We start from the raw sequence: 21,417 nt of genomic DNA, 5'->3' as shown, positions 1-21,417 counted from the left end.
CCCCCAAATGTAAGACAAAGGGGAAGGAAGGCTAATTGAGTTGAAAGAAAAGAAGGAATCAGCGTGAAAACGCTACTGCTTTCAGCGCCAGGACCAACGCTAGGCGCTGGCCTGGATGCTGTATTGCGGGGGTTTTCCTACTTTGTTCGGGACAAGGTTATTTCGGCCCTACATGGTCTCAACTTGTATAAAAGGGGTTCTAAACCTATTTTGGAGGAGGAGAACGTTTTTGGAGAAGAACTTTTGACGAAGGGAGAGCACAGAGCCGCCGTGGAGGCCGGGTTTCATCTTTTCTTCCACCAACTTAGTAATTTTTATGTTTCTTTGTATGATTTGTTGTTTTGCTACCATGTCTATGTGGAGCTAAACTTCACGTTCTAGGGTTGTGGTTCTTTCATGACTATTGTTATTCGGATATTGATTTTGATTTTGATTTCTTAGTTTATCATATTAGTTTATTTATTCAATCCTGCACTTAATTATTTGATTGCTTGATCACCAATTGAATACTATCTACGAATCTAGAGTTGAACTCAAAAGTGGGAATTCTAGATTGCATATAGGATTGAGTAGAGCAAGTTCTTGAACCTGGGCATCGGGGAACGGATTCGCAATTAGGATATACATATACCTAATTGCCTTGCTTGGTTGAAATACAGGAATTATAAATGCGTTCTTGTTGATTCTAACTCCATAGACATATAGGCGTTAGGTTAGCTTGAATAGGCGAGTAAGAACTCGACAGATTCTTATGAGCAATATTAAACCTGTCAACCAATAAACTCGATAAATTAGTTAGTCAATTCAATTGAAGAATACAATAGGAATGTTAGATAGCCCATGTCACGACCCAGATTTCCCACCTTCGGGAGTCGTGATGGCGCCTACTAATAGGAGCTAGGCAAGCCAATTAATTTAATACCTCTCTTGACAACATCAACAATATAAAGGAAGACGAGACAATTAATATAAAAGCGGAAGTCTCAAAACATAAATAACTGAAACCAAGTGCGGAAGCTCAAATACATCTCTACCCAGATCTGGTGTCACTAACTCACGAACTTCTATAGAATACTAAGTACAAAGTCTGAATAAAAAACAGTACTGTCTGATCCGATACAAAGGAAATCAAACAAAAATAAGGATAAGAGAGACTCTGGGCCATGCGGACATCAGCAAGGCTACCTCGAAAATCTCTGGACTGAAGTCAGCTCCCAATGCTCCTACTGCTGTCCAAAAGCTCCTGCTCCGGTACTGTGATCTGTGCAAAAAGATGCACAAAGTGTAGCATCAGCACAACCGACCCCATGTGCTGGTAAGTGCCTGGCCTAAACCCGGCGAAGTAGTGACGAGGCTAGACAGGACTACCAATCAATCTGTACCGATATATATATACAACAACAACAACAACTACCCAGTAAAGTCCCACATAGTGGGGTCTGGGGAGGGTAATGTGTACGCAGACCTTACCCCTGCCCCGATAGGGGCAGAGAGGCTGTTTCCGATAGACCCTCGGCTTAGAAAGACAAAAATAAAGTAAGAAAAAACAAGAGGAGAGAAATCATTAGTAACTCCAGTGGAAATCGTAATAATAACAGAAACATAAAAACCGAAAGATGAATGACATGCAATAACAGTAACCATAATCTAAGGCCCGGGGCTAAGACAAACAACAAGAATAGTGTGGGTCCAACATAAACTGCAAGCCATCTAAGACCAACCCTAATCCAACCCCGCCTCACCCCCGGAATGAAGTAAGGAAAGCTTTACTACCCCTATCCTACAATCCTAATGCGTGACCTCCGTGCCTTCCTATCAAGGGCCATGTCCTCGGAAATGTGCAGTCGTGCCATGTCCTGCTTGATCACCTCTCCCCAATACTTCTTAGGTCTCCCTCTACCTCTTCCCGTACCCACCACGGCTAACCTCTCACACCTCCTCACCGGTGCATCGTGGCTTCTCCTCTGCACGTGCCCGAACCATCTGAGCCTCGCTTCCCGCATCTTGTCATCCACAGGGGCGACGCCCACCTTCTTCCGAATATCTTCATTCCTAATCTTGTCTATCCTAGTGTGCCCGCACATCCACCTCAACATCCGCATCTCTGCTACTTTTATCCTCTGGATATGAGAGTTCTTAACCGGCCAACACTCTGCCCCATACAACATGGCCGGTCTAACTACAGCTCTATAAAACTTACCTTTGAGTATCGGTGGCACTTTTTTGTCACACAAGACTCCAGATGCAAGCCTCCATTTCATCCAGCCCGCCCGTATGCGGTGAGTGACGTCCTCGTCGATCTCTCCGTCCCCTGAATCATCGACCCAAGGTACTTGAAGCTATCTCTCTTAGGGATGACCTGTGGCCCAAGCCTCACGTCCATCCCTCGACTCAGCGCTAAACTTGCATTCCAGGTACTCTGTCTTAGACCTGCTCAATTTGAAACCCTTAGACTCGAGAGTCTGTCTCCAAACCTCCAATCGCTCGTTAACACCGGCCCTCGTCTCGTCAATTAGAACTATGTCGTCAGCAAATAACATACACCATGGCACCTCCCCTTGAATATGGTGTGTCAAAGCATCCATCACCAAGGCAAATAAGAACGGGCTAAGCGCTGAGCCTTGGTGTAATCCCATAACAACCGGGAAATGATCCGAGTCGCCTCCCACCGTCCTAACCTTAGTCTTAGCTCCATCATACATGTCCTTGATCGCTCGTATGTAGGCTACCGGCACGCCCTTCGCCTCAAGACATCTCCAGAGCACCTCCCTAGGAACCTTATCATACGCTTTCTCCAAGTCAATAAACACCATGTGCAGATCCTTCTTCTTATCCCTGTACTGTTCCACCAACCTCCTAATAAGGTGAATAGCTTCCGTAGTGGAGCGGCCCGGCATGAACCCAAACTGATTGTCGGATATAGACGTCGTCTTCCTCACCCTCACCTCCACCACCCTCTCCCAGACTTTCATGGTATGGCTAAGTAACTTGATACCCTATAATTGTTACAACACTGGATATCACCCTTGTTCTTGTACAACGGTACCACTGTACTCGACCTCCATTCCTCCGGCATCCTCTTTGTCCTAAAAATTACATTGAACAACCCAGTCAACCATTCCAATCCTGCTCTACCCATACACTTCCAAAACTCAACCAGAATTTCATCTGGCCCGGTCGCTCTTCCCCTACTCATCTTACGCAATGCCCCCACGACCTCCTCCACCTTAATGCGCCTACAATACCTAAAATCTCGAAGACACTCCGAATGCCCCAAGTCCCCTAGCGCTATATCCTGGTCCCCTTCCTCATTCAGAAGACCATAAAAGTACGCCTGCCATCTCTGCTTAATCTGGGACTCTCCCATCAATACTCTACCATCCTTGTCTTTGATGCACCTTACTTGGTCCAGATCCCGGGCCTTCCTCTCCCTCACTTTAGCCAGCCGAAACAACTTCCTTTCCCCGCCTTTCTCCCCTAATTCCTCATATAGACGGCTAAACGCTGCATTCTTAGCCTCCGTGACCGCCAGCTTTGCCTCCTTCCTAGCCACTTTGTACCTCTCTCTATTCGCACTCCTCTCCTCCTCGCTTGTGCTCCCTGTTAACTTCGCGTACGCTACCTTCTTCGCCTCCACTTTACCTTGGACTGTGTCATTCCACCACCAGTTTCCTTGGTGCCTGCCAGAAAAACCCTTCGATACACCTAGCACCTCTCTCGCCGCCTCCCTCACATAGTTCGCCGTCGTCGACCACATAGTGCTCGCGTCTCCACTACTCCTCCAAGCTCCCATAGCGGATAACCTCCCCTCCAACTCCTGGGCTTTATCCTTGGTTAAAGCTCCCCACCTGATCCTCGGTCGGCCACGAGCATACCGCTTCTTCCTCTTCATCCTGATGTCGATGTCCATCACTAGGAGCCTATGCTGAGTCGCGAGGGTCTCTCCCAGGATAACCTTGCAATCCTTGCACAACCCTCTATCACACCTTGTGAGGAGAAGGTAATCGATCTGAGTCTTCACCGCCGAACTCCGGAAAGTAACCAGATGCTCCTCCCTCTTCGGAAAAGTCGAGTTCGCAATCACCAGCTCGAAAGCCTTAGCGAAGTCTAATAGCGAAGTACCTCCTCCGTTCCTATCCCCAAAGCCAAAGCCACCATGCACCTCGCTATAACTACCAGCAGCCGCCCCAATATGGCCATTAAAATCCCCTCCAATAAATAACCTTTTAGTAGGTGGAATACTACGCACAATCTCGTCCAAGCCCTCCCAAAAGCGCCTCTTAACCTCCTCATCCAGGCCCGCTTGTGGCGCGTAGGCGCTAATGACATTGAGGGTGCACACACCGATCGCCAACTTAATAAACATTAGCCTATCATTCACTCGCCTAACCTCAACCACAGACTCTCTAAGATCACTATCCACCAAGATACCCACTCCATTCTTACCCCTCACGACTCCAGAGTACCACAACTTATACCCATGCCCACCTAGTCTCCTGGACACACGCTATATTAACCTTTCTCTTCTGGAGAATCTTTGCCAACTCAATAGACTTACCCGTCAGCGTGCCTATGTTCCACGAACCGATCCTCAATCTACAAGCTCCCTCTTTCCCCTTACCCTCCTTTCCTCTCGTCCCAACCCCTGACCTTATCCCCACCCCCCTACTCACCCCCGGAACCCCTCGAGGACATGACCTTACTCTACCAGCCCACACCACAACCACTATACCTACAACAAACTCCGGACAACACTAACACGGACCCAAACTAGATAATAATCGGTTGCAACTACAAGTATTCTAATAATACGCTTAAAGTGATGCTAACTAAATAGCCACAAATTAACTAACAAGGAGAGAGAGACAAGAAAACGGGAGGTACCAACTCCCGATGGAAAGAACCTGGAAATATGACTTGATGCGCTCGGTGATGCTCCGTTCTACTCGCCCGTGTGCCTCGCGCTTGCCTGGGCCACCATAGCAATTCCTGCGAATACAACCCGGGTGCTTTGGAACCCGACGTCCAACCCTTTGTGACGGCCAACTGGCCTGCCCTGCTACCTGAAACACATACAACACACCACGGGACCAAGAAAAGGAGGGGACTGTCACCGGAACGGTCGCCGGAAAACAGTGCCGGTCCGAGAAACAGTGTTTGAAGAAAGGGAAACACAGAGGAGAGTGGTCTGGTGGGGTCGGAGAAGCAGAAGGAAGATGAGACGGCGCCGGTGGGTCGCCGGATGCCGGCCTAGCTACTGCTAGGGTTTAAAGAAGAGGAAGAAAGAGAGGTATGCGAGGAGAGAAAAAGGAGAAAGAAAGGAGAGAGAGAGAGAGGTACGCGGGGAGAGGGAGAGGAGAGAGAAAGGAGACGGGTACTTACCTGGACGAGTGCTGGCGGCGCTGGTTTGCCGGTGGATTTGCCGGAGAAGATGGAGAAGTTACCGTTGACGAAGATGGAGAAGTTACCGTTCGAAGAGAGAGAAACAGAACTTCCAATATCTAGCGTAGTGTGATATATATATACAAGTACTACAAAATAACATCGGAAAGTAATAATTAAGACTGGGAGGGGAACATGCTTTTGGGGATAACAGATAAAATAGAACAGTAGGAATAAATAAGGAAAACTACAATTGATCCCTTCTAACATAGAATACGTGGTCGGCGTGCCACACGATCCCATTTTATGATATATAAGTGGTCGGCGTGCCACATGATCCCATTTTCATGATATATAAGTGGTCGGCGTGTCACACGATCCCATTTTCATAATATATAAGTGGTCGGCGTGCCACACGATCCCATTTCATAATATATAAGTGGTCGGCGTGCCACACGATCCCATTTCATAATATATAAGTGGTCGGCGTGCCACACGATCCCATTTTCATAATATATAATGGTTTCCCGGCAAGGGGACAAGTATCAATTCAACTATTCCGGCAAGGGAGAATACAATATAAACAGTTAATTCCCGGCAAGGGAGCAACATCAATAACTTACACGTCCCGACAAGGGAATAACTACATCTCTTTCTCTTTCGTTCATTTCTTACTTCATAACCATGTCATAATTCGAGCCAACGCTCCAAGAAGTTTACAAATCATATTTCCTCTTCATACTATTCACATTATATAGAAACCATCAACTAAACAAGGAAAAATCACTACAGAATCCCAAATAAGCACAAATAAGGACTCACGGTCATGCTAGACACCGGTGTATAGATACTCGTCACCATGCCTATACACCGTACTCCACATTTAGCAATTAGCAAATAATACTCAAATCCTATTCCCTCAAGCCAAAGTTAGATCAAACACTTACCTCGAATGCTCCAAACTCAACTCAAGCCTCTAGTCTAGCTTTACCCCTCGAATTCGGCTCCAACTCAGCCAAATCTATGAAATAATGACTTTCTAATATCAATAATAGCTGAACAAACTAAACCCAAAGCCTAAATATAGATTTCTAAGCTTTCTTCCCAAAATCCCAAAAATCGACCCCGGTCCTGCTTGGTCAATACCCGAGGTTCGAACCAATTCCATGTTACCCATTCCCCCACGAGCCCGGATATACAATTTGTTTTCAAATTCAACCCTAAAACGAGTTCTAAATCAAAGAAAATGGAAAAACCCTAACTCTACCCATTTCCCTAATTTTCTACCATTAAAACCCTAAGATTATTGATAAAAGTTGATGAAAACACTAGAAAATGGAAAGAAATCAGTTAGTAAGTGCTTACTTATGATTTGAGAAGAAAATCTCTTGAGAAAATTGCCCTAGTCTTCAAATTGTTGAGAATGTTTGAAAGAAAATCGCTGAAGTTATGTTTTTAAAAAAAGACTCACTGCCCGACTTCCGCATCTGCGGTACAGGGGTCGCACCTGCGCCACCGCACGTGCGGAAAAATGGGCGCTTCTACGGAAATGGCTAGGCCCCGCTGGAGCCGCACCTGCGAAGAAAAGATCCGCTTCTGCGGACCGCATCTGCGGGGTAGGAATCCGCATCTGCGGAGGAGACCGCATCTGCGACCCACTATCCGCACCTGCGAGTCCGCATCTGCGGCCAAAGGACCGCAGGTGCGGTTACACCAGAACTGGTGCAGCAGCAGTGATTTTTCTGCAATTTTCTCTAAGTTCAACCACCCTAAACACCCCCGAAAACACTCCCGAGCCCTCGGGGCTCCTAACCAAACACGTACACTAACTCAACAACACCCTACGAACTTAACCATGCGATCAAATCACCAAAATAACGTCAAAAACGAGGAATCAAACCTCAAAATCGTTACTTTTTCATCAAACTTCATAAACCTTCATTTTTTGATATTTAGGCCCGAAACACATCAAACGACATCCGATTTCGACCAAATCTCACAGGAAGCGCTTAAAACCACATATAAGACCTGTACCGGGCGCCGAAACAAAAATACGGGCCCGATACCAATACTTTCTAATCCATTTTCATTTCAAATTTCCATCTTAAATTCCAGAAAAACAATTTCTTTTAAAAAATTCATTTCTCGGGCTCGGGACCTCGGATTTCGATTCCGGGCATACGCCCGAGTCCCATATTTTTCTACGGACCCTTCGGGACCGTCAAATCACGGGTCCGGGTCCGTTTACCCAAAATGTTGACCAAAGTCAACTTTAATCATATTAATATCAAAATTCATTAATTTTTTTACACAGAATTCATATTTAAGCTTTCCGGCTACGCGCCCGGACTGCGCACGCAAATTGAAGCAAGTAAAAATGAGGTTTTCAAGGCCTTGGAAGCACGGAATGAAAGAGAAAACAGGTGATGACCCTCTGGGTCGTCACAGCCATAACCCTAGATCGTTTTCATTACATTGATATCATAAAAATCTGCTATTTCTCTGTTCATAAGTTCATTATTTATATTCTTTATTTAATTAGTTTAGAATCAAATACTTCTAGGTTTAATTCTTGTTTAGATAATCAGGATAGTCTAATTTAGTTAATGGTTAATCATAAATCCTCGTGGGATCGACATCCGACTTTTAGTCACTTTATTACTTGACAACCGCGTATACTTGCGTGTGTGTTTGGGAGCAACAAGTTTTTGGCGCCGTTGCCGGGGACTTAGAAATTAGCTATTTTTCTAAATTAGACTTTTACTTTTATCTTTACAAGTTTTGTTGATTTTTATCTTTTTGTAAATATTTTTAGATTTATAACAATCTGATTTTTCTTTTAGTGTGTTTCTAGTTCTCTCAACATGACATTCGGGGATGAAATATCCGGAGGTAAGGTTATTGATGAAGATGCTTGGTTGACGGAAGATATTTATGGCCCGTCTTTTTGGGCTTGTCATGACCTGAACTCCGGGAGGTCTGAATTTGAATATGGGAGTAAGGGTTGGTATTGGGAAGAATATTCACGATTAAGGGAATATGAGGAACGACGTTGTCTTCTAACAACGTTGGTAAATGATTTGTCTAAGGAGAGAGATGAACTTGCACATAAAATTGATACTTTTGTCTTGGCTGTACATAACTTAGATGCAGATTTGAGTGCAAAGGTTGATGCGTATAACGCCCAACAAATTAATAATGAGTTGTATGAAGCTGAAAAAAATCTTCTAGACCAAATTGAGGAGCTAAAACGAGAATACCAATCACTAGACCATGTTTTTCTTGAGGATGCCAATATTGAGAAGAGTGCTTTAGAGTCATGTGAGAGAGTAGATAACATTACTTTGGGAGACTTGAGCGTGTGTATATATGGGGATGTAAATAGTAGTAAAATTCATGAGTTAGGGCGCATTAGACCTCATTCCAATCATTTTTCCACATTGTGTTTAGATAGTAAGATTGTAATCGAGCCATCTGAGCCGATGAAGGGGTCAAAGAATGAGGATGAGAGCGCCTATATTCTTGAATTTGTTGTGCCAAAAAGCAAAAATTACATTCCTCATCTAAAGGCCGAGAGGTGCAGAATTTGTTTTTTATTACTTGGCCTTGTTATCATTGTAGCCCCACCACTGGAGCATAGCCGCAGACTGGATGCCATGTTAGGGGTACAATTCATAAGTTCAAGGTGGAGGAAAAAGTGGTTCACGTCGTGCCGCGACGTTAAATTAGGCGCTTGTTGGGAGGCAACCCAGCTTTAATGCTTTCTTTTTATTTTTGATTTTTTTTTCTTATTGTATTATTTGTGTAGTGTTGTTTTTTTGTAGGATTATGAGCATAGAAGAAAAGCCATTGGAAGTGTGCAAAAGTGAGCCATGTGGTTAGAACTAAGTGTGGGGTTCCCGCACAAAGGACTGTACCTGGGAGAAGTCTGAGTATCCCGTGAGCTGCTAATGCTTCGGCCTTTGGCCTACCAGGGAGTCTCTTTTACCCTCTTGTTATTTTTAGTGTGCATTGAGGACATTGCACAATTTTAAGTGTGGGGTGAGGAGATTGTCTGGGTGATTTTCTGTGCTATGTTAGCTTAGTTACAGTACTCGTTCTTAGTGTAGTAATTTTTTAAAAAAAACAAAAAAAACAATAAATAAATAAATAAATAAAGAAAAAACACGAAAAATTGGGACTTTTCCCGACGATGGATTTTGTGGACATGTTTCTTGAGGGATTAAGGTCCAATAAAAAAATTCAAAAATATTTTATTTTTGTTTCTAGTTAGTTTTAGTTAGATAATAATCCCCCTTGGTTTTTCTTTATGCATCAGTTCTTTTCCAGGGGATGTAGCTTGAACCGGGTAAAATTTTTTTATTTTTAGGATTAGATTTTTTTAGGACTAGTAAAAGAGGGAGAAGAAAAAGACTTTCGTTACTTGTTTGATACTAGCATATTTAGGCCTAAGCTTGAGTCGTACTTTCTTCTGAGTGCTTGAGTAATGAATAAAATAGCAGACTTTCTGACACCTAAGCTCAGGGTTCTGACTCTGTATATAACTTATTCTTATTTTGTTGTTTGCTATGACCCTATCTGTCTTAGAGTAGAATTGATCCATCTTGATTGATACTTGTGCGATGTGGGGTGTGGATTTCTTACATATATTCCATGTTTTGCATCTTAGTCTAGAACTTGCCCTGCATGTTATTGAAGCGAAATAAAAGTGTTGCTCTGTTTAGAAGATGATAATAGGCTTTCTTTGATGTCTTGTGAATTTTAGCCTTTCCAGATATTGTACCACTAGTTAGCCCTTTGTGCCTGTAGCCTTTTGTTTGGAAGCCGTATTTTTGCCTTGATCCTTTTGTTGAATCCCTAGTTTTTGCACCCTGCTTCCTTGAGCATTGTTGCTTAGACCGTGATATTAATTGATAAATTTGAAGAATGGGATGGTTAAGTAAAAAAGTGGTGACCAATGATAGCTGAAAGGTGATGAAAGGCCTTCTTGAAAAGAATGTGACATGAAAAAGAAAAGAAAAAAAAGGGGAATGAAAAAAAATTGCTTTGAAAAAAAAGTTTTGAAACGTTCTTGATATAAGGGAAATACTTGTGAAATAATAGATGAAGAGGGCAGAAAAATAAAGTGAAGAGTAGAAAATAATAGGTGATAAAGTCTAAATTGCAAAGTGCTTAGGGAAGTGTAAGTCACTATTATACAATTCTCCTACATGTCCCTTAGCAACCATTACAACCCGTTAATGTCCTATTTGATTCTATTCGAGCATACTTAACTAGTAGAGATGTACATAATGGGCAAGCCTATGGTTCTTTGTGCATACATGTGAATTTCTTTGTGAGTGTGAGAGTTGTTCTTTGATGCAAAGTCCTTAATTTATATTCATTCTTTGATTTGAGTGCATGGACTATTTATTCTTGTGAGGGCACTGGTTTCATGATAGATAGGTGATGTTATTAGCTTTATTTGACAGAGTAGATGAGCAAGATTAAATTTGGTGAGTTAGAGTCCCTCTCTGAGATTAGGAGGTTAGAAATTTATTGTTTGTTTGTAACTTTTATATCTTGCACGATTATGAGGAAGTGTATATATGATGGTTTGAGTTGCTATAGGGCCTAATTGTTAGTATCTACCAAAGCGTTGGTGTTTCTAGGCTTGAATTGTTGAGAGTGGTTTTAATGCTTACTCAAGGACGAGCAAGAGTCTGAGTGTGGGGTGTTGATGTTCGGCCAAAAATGCATATATTTTTCCATTGTTGCCTCATGTTCTAGTACTTTTTAATCGTCTTTTGAGTATTATTTATATCACTTTGTGCTTAATATTATATTTTAACTGTGTATGAATAAAGCAGTATGAAGATGAAGAGATTTGAAGCAAAATCAAATAAAATACGGAAGAAAAAAAAAGGAAAATAAAAGAATTAAAAATAGGGAAAGAAAGGGGGGGACACCCTTTGGGTTTTGTCCCCCAAATGTAAGACAAAGGGGAAGGAAGGCTAATTGAGTTGAAAGAAAAGAAGGAATCAACGTGAAAACGCTACTGCTTTCAGCGCCAGGACCAGCGCTAGGTGCTGGCCTGGACGCTGTATTGCTGGAGTTTTCCTACTTTATTCGGGACAAGGTTATTTCGGTCCTACATGGTCTCAACTTGTATAAAAGGGGTCCTAAACCTATTTTGGAGGAGGAGAACGTTTTTGGAGAAGAACTTTTGACGAAGGGAGAGCACAGAGCCGTCGTGGAGGCCGGGTTTCATCTTTTCTTCCACCAACTTAGTAATTTTTATGTTTCTTTGTATGATTTGTTGTTTTGCTACCATGTCTATGTGGAGCTAAACTTCACGTTCTAGGGTTGTGGTTCTTTCATGACTATTGTTATTCGGATATTGATTTTGATTTTGATTTCTTAGTTTATCATATTGGTTTATTTATTCAATCCTGCACTTAATTATTTGATTGCTTGATCACCAATTGAATACTATCTACGAATCTAGAGTTGAACTCGAATGTGGGAATTCTAGATTGCATATAGGATTGAGTAGAGCAAGTTCTTGAACCTGGGCATCGGGGAACGGATTCGCAATTAGGATAGACATATACCTAATTGCCTTGCTTGGTTGAAATACAAGAATTATAAATGCGTTCTTGTTGATTCTAACTCCATAGACATATAGGCGTTAGGTTAGCTTGAATATGCAAGTAAGAACTCGACAGATTCTTATGAGCAATATTAACCCTGTCAACCAATAAACTCGATAAATTAGTTAGTCAATTCAATTGAAGAATACAATAGGAATGTTAGATAGCCCATAACCCTAGATTGTTTTCATTACATTGATATCATAAAAATCTGCTATTTCTCTGTTCAAAGTTCATTATTTATATTCTTTATTTAATTAGTTTAGAATCAAATACTTCTAGGTTTAATTCTTGTTTAGATAATCAGGATAGTCTAATTTAGTTAATGGTTAATCACAAGTCCTCGTGGGATCGACATCCGACTTTTATTCACTTTATTACTTGACGACCGCGTATACTTGCGTGTGCGTTTGGGAGCAACAAAACACCTCAGGGTTTTTGGCTCTATTTGTTATGTTCACATTCCGGATTCTCAACGGAGCAAGTTAGATGCCAAGGCAAGGAAATGCATCTTTGTTGGATATGATGAAAGGAAAAAGGGATGGAAGTGCATGGATCCTAAAACTCATATCTTTGTTGTCTCAAGGGATGTCATATTCGACGAAGTGTCTTTGTATTATGGAGCTGCCTTGGATGGAGCGAGTTCAAAAACCTTATATAATGGAGATTCAAGCTTGCCCATTGCAGGTGCTTCTCTAGATAATACAGCCGCCGAGGAGTTAAGAGAAAGGGGGAGTCTTGGACCTCAACAACATGAAACTCAACAAGAAGATAATTCAAGTGGTTCGGGAAGGCCAAAAAGAACTATTATCAAGCCAACTCGCTTCAGAGATGAAAATTTTGTCAGTACGTATTCCTGTTTCTTTGCAGGACAAATTGATGATGAAGAACCTTCCTCATTAGAAGAAGCTAAAGGAGTAAAAGAATGGGAGCTTGCTATGGATGATGAAATGGAGGCTCTGATGAAAAATCAAACATGGAGCCTTGTACCAAAGCCGAAGGATGTACAACCCATTTCTTGTAAATGGGTTTACAAAATCAAAAGAAGAGCAGATGGAAGCATAGATAGATATAAAGCAAGGCTTGTTGCTCGGGGATTTTGTCACGACCCCGGTTCGCCCTCCGTGAACCATCATGATGGCACCTAGTCTCTACAACTAGGTAAGCCTAAATTGCAGAAAAGAAACCAAATTTTGCGGAAATAAACAACTTAAAACAGAAATAAGGAAAATAAACAGGGGTAGAATGTGCCGCTCGGCATACACCGTATTTAATTCTCAAAAACCAATACATAAATCCAAGATCCGGAAACCCATGAATCACAAGCTAAGAAGTACTACATAGCTCTAACTCCAGAATGTCTAACAAGAACTGAAATACAGAAGGGCTAATACTAAACAGCAGGAATAGAAAGAGACTCCTCGGTCTGCAGACGCGGCAGATATACCTCAAAGTCCCATAGAATCGCCTCGCCTCAAGAATGGTAAGCCTGAGTAGAGGTACCTAGATCTGCACATGAAAAACATACGCAGGAAGGGCATGAGTACACCACAGCGGTACTCAGCAAGTGCCAAGCCTAACCTCGGTTGGGTAGTGACGAGGAAGGTCAGGGCCCTACTGAGATTAAATGATATTAAAGTGACAGGATAATATAAGCAGTGCAATTGAGAATCTACAGTAAGAGCCTATACAGGATAATAGAAGTACAATAATGGAAAATGGAGGTAAAGGCAAACCACAAGGAACTACAACTCATAGCAAGGATGATAACTGGGGATCTCTTGGTATCCCGAGGATCTCTTGGTATCCTCAAAAATATACTAGGGATCTCTTGGTATCCCGTGGATCTCTTGGTATCCTCAAAATATACTAGGGATCTCTTGGTATCCCGTGGATCTCTTGGTATCCTCAATATACGTGCCAGGGATCTCTTGGTATCCCGCACCTCAGTCCAGATCATAAGTACTTACAGGGGATCTCCCGCGATGCCATCCCGTAGTCCCAAATTAAAACGCACAACAGCAACACAAGAGTACTCAATAAATGCTAAATTTCGTACTAAGTAAACAGATAAGTCTAGCCTAACATGCTTCACGTAAGGCAATTAAGGCAATTTAAGCAAATAGGCAATTAAGTCAACTAAACATGCTTTTCTAAACTAACAACAGGCTAAATACGCAAGTATAATGAATACAGGAGAAGGAACTCAATTGAAATTGTGAGCACGTGATTTTTGCCCTATGTGAATTACTCCCATAAATTCAAAACAAAATAATTTCTTTCAGTATTTGCAATTTTGTGGATTTTCGTGGCATTTTCTGTTAATTGTTTGCATTTTGCTTGTGCATTCTAATTAGTGAAAAATACAAAAAATGTGTTGCATTTAGAAGTTAATTTTGCATTTTAAGAATAGCAATAAGGTTGTTTTATAAAAAGGAAAATCACAAAAAAAGTCATTTTGCGCCTTTTAATTCCAATGTGGATTTTTAGTAGTTTTTCTTTAATTTCTTAATTATGGTAATTAATTTGCTAAGATAATTTGAGTAGGAATCAATTTAGGTTTATTTTAGTTTTATTTTTTTAAAAAAAAAATTAAAAAAAGAGAGTTAATTTGAAAAGAAAGAGAAAGATAAAAGAGGAGTTGAATTGTTTTGGGCCAAATCCTTTAAAATTCTTAAAGCCCAAACGGACCCCCCATCCCCAAAACCAAACAAGCCAGGCCCAAATACACCCAATACCGGGTCCAATCTTCAGTCCCTAGGGTCCCTCAAAACGGCATAGTATCATGCCAATACTACGTCGTTTGATACCTTTAAGTTAAAATTAATCTGGTCCGTTCCGTCCATCTAATCCAACGGTCCATAATTGATTTGGACTTTTACATAAAAGTGTCTGAAAATCTAGAAACCCTAAAGACCATTCCCCTCTTCCTCGTACTCTTTGTTCCCCGCCGGCTCCGCCTTGCGCCGCCGCCGGAAATCGCCTCACGGCGGCGGCCGGCGTCTAATGACGCCCAAAATTACACCATTTCCTCCCCTCGCTCCCCTCTTCCCAAATCCAACCTTGTTTTCTTTCAAATCCCAACCAAAACCCCCAAATCTACCAAACCCTAGGCGCCGCCACCACCGTGCACGGCGGCGTCGCCGTCCAAACCCTACCAAATTCACACGCCATACTCCCTTCACCCTCCTCTTTCTAAATCCCTAAACCTATTCCCTCAAATCCCCACCAAGCCACTCGAATCTGGGATTGAATAAGAGGTAACAAAACCCTAAGTTCCTCGAACTCCGCTAAATTCACACCACGTGCTTTCCTCGCTTCCCTTGTTCCCAATCTGTCATCAATGGCCTTCAAATTTCACCCAAGGTGCTCGAATTTCAAATCGCAAAAGCGGTAGAACCCTAGAGCTTCACAAGTGAGTTTTCTTTTGACTGTCTCTTCTTCACGAGTAATCAACTTAGGTTTTGTTTGCACTTTGGAATCAATAATTGAATCTGTTTTGCTCTGTGTTGATGTGTTCGTTTAATCAGTAGCATGAGTTTTTTCTTTTTAATTTTTGTTGTGTTTGATTTTTCTGTTAGTAAAATTAGTTTAAGCATATTTTTTGTTGTTGATCTGTAATTAGTGTTCTAGGTCTATAATTTTGATTAGTTTAGTTTGATTAAATACTTCTGCCTGTTTGGATTTTTTTGTGTTTGCCAATGATGGGATTCTTCTTTTCATACTGATTTTGTTGTTGTTAATTGATTAGTTTGTTTGATTGTTAATCGATGATAGTAGGTAGTAATCTGAAAATCAGTAGTTAGTTGGATTTAAGATTTGTGATTGGATTTGGTTGGCTGATTAATTTGCAGAATAGTTATTTGGACCACGGTTAGTTAGAAGGGTTAGGTCAGTTAACATAGGTTAATAATTTCAGGGTTAATGCAGGGGCAATAAAGGTAGTTTACTTAGGGAATATTGTAGTAACAACTGAATAGAATCCCCTAGAACATTCTAGATGGGGTTCAATTTAGAAATTTAGTAGTATAACTTGAAGAACAAGTCAAGTCCCTTAGGGACTTTTAAGCAAAAACCAAATTAAGAAAGGATTAAAATGAAAACTAAAAATACTGAAGCTTCCCCTCAGTTTTGCCTATAAAAGGCAGCCCATACCTATTCACAAGTTTTCAGCTCCAAAAATTCCCCCCAAAAGGTGCTCTCTAAGTTTCAGATTTGATTTTGAAATTCAACATTCAAAACCCAAAAACCATAGAAAACCTCTAGAAAACCTAAAAGAAATTACTGTTCCATTGAAACCTTAGGTGAATTTCAAATTTTGGCTATGATTTACATTTCCTAGTTCAGTTTCTGTTTGCCGTAGNTGCACACAGCATGGCTAAAAACAGAGCGTAAGAGTATAACATGCATAGCAAAAGACGAGATGCTCATTAATTTTAAAGAGAAGAGAATAGAAATAGTAGTACCATTGTTACACAGCCATTTACAAAAAAACAACTTAAAAGTACCAGCCACCGAAACAACAACAAAAAGGACCAAAGTAGGACCAACAACAGTTAATTCGACACTAGGTTCTGAGGAGAATATACATTCGACCATTTGTAGACACTTGTTCGTTAAGCAGCCGCTCTTTCAGGTCCTTGACCTGTTTCCTGAGATCTGCAGTTTTCCCTGGTCAGATGAGCAACCTCTGTGCCTTGTGCTTTGTTGGAACCAGGTGCCTCCTAGGCCTGACTAAGCTGCCTTCAAGAATGGCATTCCGTGCCTTCAATCTCCTGATCTCCTCATTTGCCGCATTCTGAGCATTAATCAATTGACAGATAGTGGAATTGCTGTCAACCCCTTATTTATTATTAATACACTCACATTCCTCCAAGGTGGTCTTTGAGAAGGTCTGCTTGCGAGTTCACGCTGTTGCTTTTCCCAAAGGGACTTTGAAGAAGTTAAACACCTTAGTGAGCAAGAACCCATAGGGCAAACCATGATTACCATCCTTGAAGTCTGCCACTTTTTTCATATGTTCTATTATAAGACCACGCAGATTGATAGTGGTGTAGGCATCTAGTGCTTCCATGAGGAATAGGTCTACTTTTGAAGTTATGGAACGCCTTTATGCACGTGGAAGCAAGACCTCATTCACCGTCTCAAACAGAAGTTGATACACTGGAAGGAGAGCCTTCTTGTGCACCTGTTACCTTGCTGTACAACATCATCCTTCAGAATGACACTTCTTAAATTGGGAGAACAAGTCCCCTCAATGATGAGATCCCTTTAGTAGGCACTCTCAAAATATTCCCCAATACAGCCTCGTCCATCACAAAATCTACCCCGTTGACCTTCAAGCAAATGTTATCATCTTCCACTGTAAACATATCTGCGTAGAAGCTACACACCTCTTCCTCATACAGCTTGGGGCTCTCATTGATGAACAAGTGTGTCCACTTTTAAAACTCATAAATATCAACCAGTTGACGCATCCCCTACATTTTTCACATCCACAGTTTTCATAAGTGACTATCTATTGGGTTTTGGACTCACAAGTTTCTTAGAGGACTTACGAATTAAGGAAGCAGGCTCCTCATTCACCTCTTCATTGCCAATGTCAACAACAAGTGCTGGAGGCACTTCCTCCTTATTCACTAGCTTTCCCCCTTTCACCAGCTTCCTCATTTTCTTCTCTTCTTTGTTTTTCTTCAGAACAGATTCAAGGGCTTCCTTCTTTTGTAGCCTGGTAGTAGGTCTTTAAGAGTGGGCTCTTTAGGAGCTGCCCTTCCACTTCTAGCAGCAATAAAGCTTGCTACAGTTACATCATCATAGTCTTCCTCACTATTTTTATTTTCCTCTTAAGATAGAGATCTCATCTCAGGAAAGACAATGTTCAACAGCTCAGTATCGAAGTGAGGAGAAGAAGCAGGATCAATTCTAACATGAGGCTCTTTTGAGGAGCAAGGAGTTTCATCCCATGTAGGAGCAGAGGGCTCCTCTTAGGTTGAGGGATTAGGTCCCTCAATTGTTTCCTCAGTAGTGGAGAACCAGGTCCTGCGTTCCTTAAGATACCTTAGAATCCTTTCCGTAGCTTTAAGATGAGATTCCTTTAGAATTGATTGAAATCTGTAACGACCCGGCCGGTCGTTTTTAGAATTTATGCCTCGATCCCCTATTAACTGCCTTCCCCGTGTTTATTTCTGCTATTTTTGAATTGCCGAGATGTTCAGTTTTGAGTTTCGGAGAGTTTTGGGACACTTAGTCCCTAAATGAGAGCTTAAGTGTTTGAAATTTGACCATAGTCGGAACAGTGTGAAGACGGCCTCAGAATGGAATTCCGATGGTTCCGTTAGCTCTCTAGGGTGATTCCGGGCTTAGAGGCGTGAACGGATTGCAATTTGGAGGTCCGTAGCTAATTTAGGCTTGAAATGCCGAAAGTTGGATTTTTGATGTTTCCGGTTCGATAGCGAGATTTTGATCCGAGGGTCAGAATAGAATTCCAGAAGTTGGAGTAGCTCCGTAGTGTTGAATGTAATGTGTGTGCAATATTTCAGGTCATTCAGACGAGGTTTGGTAGACTTTTTGATCGAAAGCGTAAAATTTGAGTTTTTGAAGTTCTTAGGCTTGAATTCGATGTTAAATTGGTGTTTCGATGTTGTTTTAGGTGTTTTAAGGATTGGTATAAGTTTGGGCAGTGGTATTAGACATGTTTGTCTTTTTGGTTGAGGTCTCGGGTGTGAGCACGTGATTTTTGCCCTATATGAGTTACTCCCATAACTTCAAACAAAATAATTTCTTTTTATGATTTGAAATTTTGTGGATTTTTATGGCATTTTTATGTTAATTGCTTGCATTTTGTCCGTGCATTTTAGTTCATATAAAAATACAAAAAATATGCATTGCATTTAGGGTTTAATTTTACATATTTTTGGAACTAATTAGTAATTAGGAGTTTTACAAAAATACAAAAAACACAAAAATTATTTATTTTGGCATTGTTTAATTCGTGGCTTTGAATTTTGTTAGTTTTCATTTAATTTGATATTTGATTAGTTTGTGATAATTGTTAGAGTTAATTAATTTGATTTGGTAGTTTAATTTAGTTTTAGAATTAATTTAGGGTTTAATTTAATTAAAAAAAAAGAGAGAGAAAAAGAAAAGAGAAAAGGATTTTGTGGATTAAAATAAATAAAAAAGGAAAGAGTTGGGCCATTTCAGGATAATTCTCGAAGCCCAATCGGATGTTGCTTGTAACCCTTCTGAACCCAGGCCCAATTCAATCTTACCCGGTCCACCCCGTTACTTAACCAAACGACCCCGTTTCGATGATCGTTAATCCGAGCCGTCGAGGATCTCTGATCCAACGGCTGGGAACTGGGTTAATCTTCGTATTTAATAGTCGGATCGCCCCCTACCCCCCAAGCCTTCGTCTTCTCCACCCCATATACAGACGCTGTATCGCTGCCGTGCTCCGCCGCTGGAAATCGTCTCACGGCGGCGGCCGGTCTCCGTTCCCACCCAAAATTACACCCCTGAACCTCCTCTTCCCTCTCATCTCAAATCTAGCCTTAGTTTTCCTCAAAACATAACCAAATTGTTCGAATTTCGAATCTAAAATCTGGACCAAAACGGCAACTTACACAAATCCAACCAAACTAACACCCCTGAACCTCCTCAATCTCCTCATCCCAAATATCCAAACCATGTCCCTCGAATCATTGCAAATCTTTTCGAATCTTCATTTGAAAATCCGGCCAAAACCCTACTTCTTCCAAATCCGGTCAAAATTACACCCCACAATCTCCCTAACTCCCTCATACTGAATTCCAAGCCAAAATCTTTCAAATCCAAGAAAAACTCCGTTAATTCCAGATCTAGGGTTCAGAAGTTCGACCTGTTTTGGGGATTTCAAGTGCTCGATTGATTTCGAATTAATGTTACAGGCCTATTTCAGGCGAAAGAGACATGCGACATTAATTGAAAATCAAAATTCAATGTTAGCCATGTGAAGACCTAAAATCAGTGAGTCCATGTTTCTTCTTTTTCTTCTCTGTTTTCAGTTTTTATTTTTCCTGTTGTTGTTTGTTAAGAATTCTGTTGCTAGGTTGTGGTGATTTAAAATTTCAATTTAGGTCATAATTGTTCTTCCCCATATAATTAGTGTGTAATCTGCTCATTGATTTCAGTAGTAAGGTTCCGGATTCAACTGTCATTTTGTATATTTGATTTCTGGCCGATTAGTCTTCATAGCTGGTCACATTTTTGGTTCTGTTTGATGTTAATTAGTTCATTGATGTGTTAGCTTTAAGATTTCTATTTGTTTAGAGTTAAATGCCAGTTAATTAGATTAATTAGGTTAATTTTTGTTTAAGTTCTATTTGGTTGATCAATTTGCAGTGATTGTTTTACTTGATTATTTACTGATGGTAGAATTAATCTCCTTTTAGTTCAATTCTAGGCTTCGTTTGGTTTTTAGCTGTTTGATTTTCAGAATTGCTGGTTAGTTAGACAAGTTATTGGTTAGCTAATAGGGCTGGGGGTAAGTTAGTGATTTCAGGACCAAGTCAAGGATAAAATAGGTAATTCAAGGGTAGGGAATTTAGCAAGAATTTTCTAGAAGCTTCTAGATGTGGGTTTTAAGGTAAATTTCAAAGATAAGTGTGTTAACTTGAGAAACAAGTTAAAAAATAGAGGACTGATCTGCAAATAAAGAGGGACTAGGATAGAAAACTAAAAATCTGAAGGCTGCCCCCACTTTTGCCTATAAAAGGCAGTGTATTCTGCCTTAGAGAACAAGTTTCAGCCCCTAAAAATTCCCCCCAAAGGTGTTTTACAAGTTTTTACAGGTCCAAAGTTTGAAATTCAAAAATCCAAAAAAACCAAAAACTTAAATCTAAGTGAAACTTTCATCTTAGATCTTAGATTTCCCCCCCAAAAAAAAAAAATTCGAAAACAGCACAAAAAACTCAAAAAATATTACTGTTCCATTGAGGTATCTGTATTCTAGCTCATCTGAATCCAAAGAGCTTGAATTTTCCTGGTTTTATTCAGTAATTGAAGTTTAAAAGTTCTGTAGTCTTCTTCGAGTTGAATTTGGTTTGGTGCGAGTTGGTTGTTTTGGTTATTTGCTGGAGGTGTTAGTTGCCGGGTCGATTTTGGGTTTTATGGTGCCATTCTGATTCTAAAATTGCTCCTGCTTTCGTTTGAATCCTGCTGTTTGTCTACAATTCGTTTCCTGGGTTTTGTGGTGCTGATTTGGGTCTAGATTTGCTGCTGTGGTTACTTGTTGTTCGCTGCTACTGACCTCTCCTCTTCATTACTGTAATCTCCAGGTACACTTCCTGAGTTCACTATCATGAAGATTTCAAGTTAAAAATGAAATGAAGATGAAGCATGCTTTGTTATAGATTCCATTTAT

At 40.9% G+C, this 21,417-nt stretch overlaps 1 pseudogene; it reads right to left on the bottom strand.

The window, feature by feature from the left end:
• On the bottom strand, positions 1,887 to 6,550 carry LOC109224404 (annotated as a pseudogene).

The sequence above is a fragment of the Nicotiana attenuata genome, chromosome 3, assembly GCF_001879085.1.
Source record: "Nicotiana attenuata strain UT chromosome 3, NIATTr2, whole genome shotgun sequence".
Taxonomy (NCBI): Eukaryota; Viridiplantae; Streptophyta; class Magnoliopsida; order Solanales; family Solanaceae; genus Nicotiana; species Nicotiana attenuata.
The sequence above is the reverse complement of the archived record's forward strand: the minus strand, read 5'-3'. Positions and strand labels throughout refer to the sequence as shown.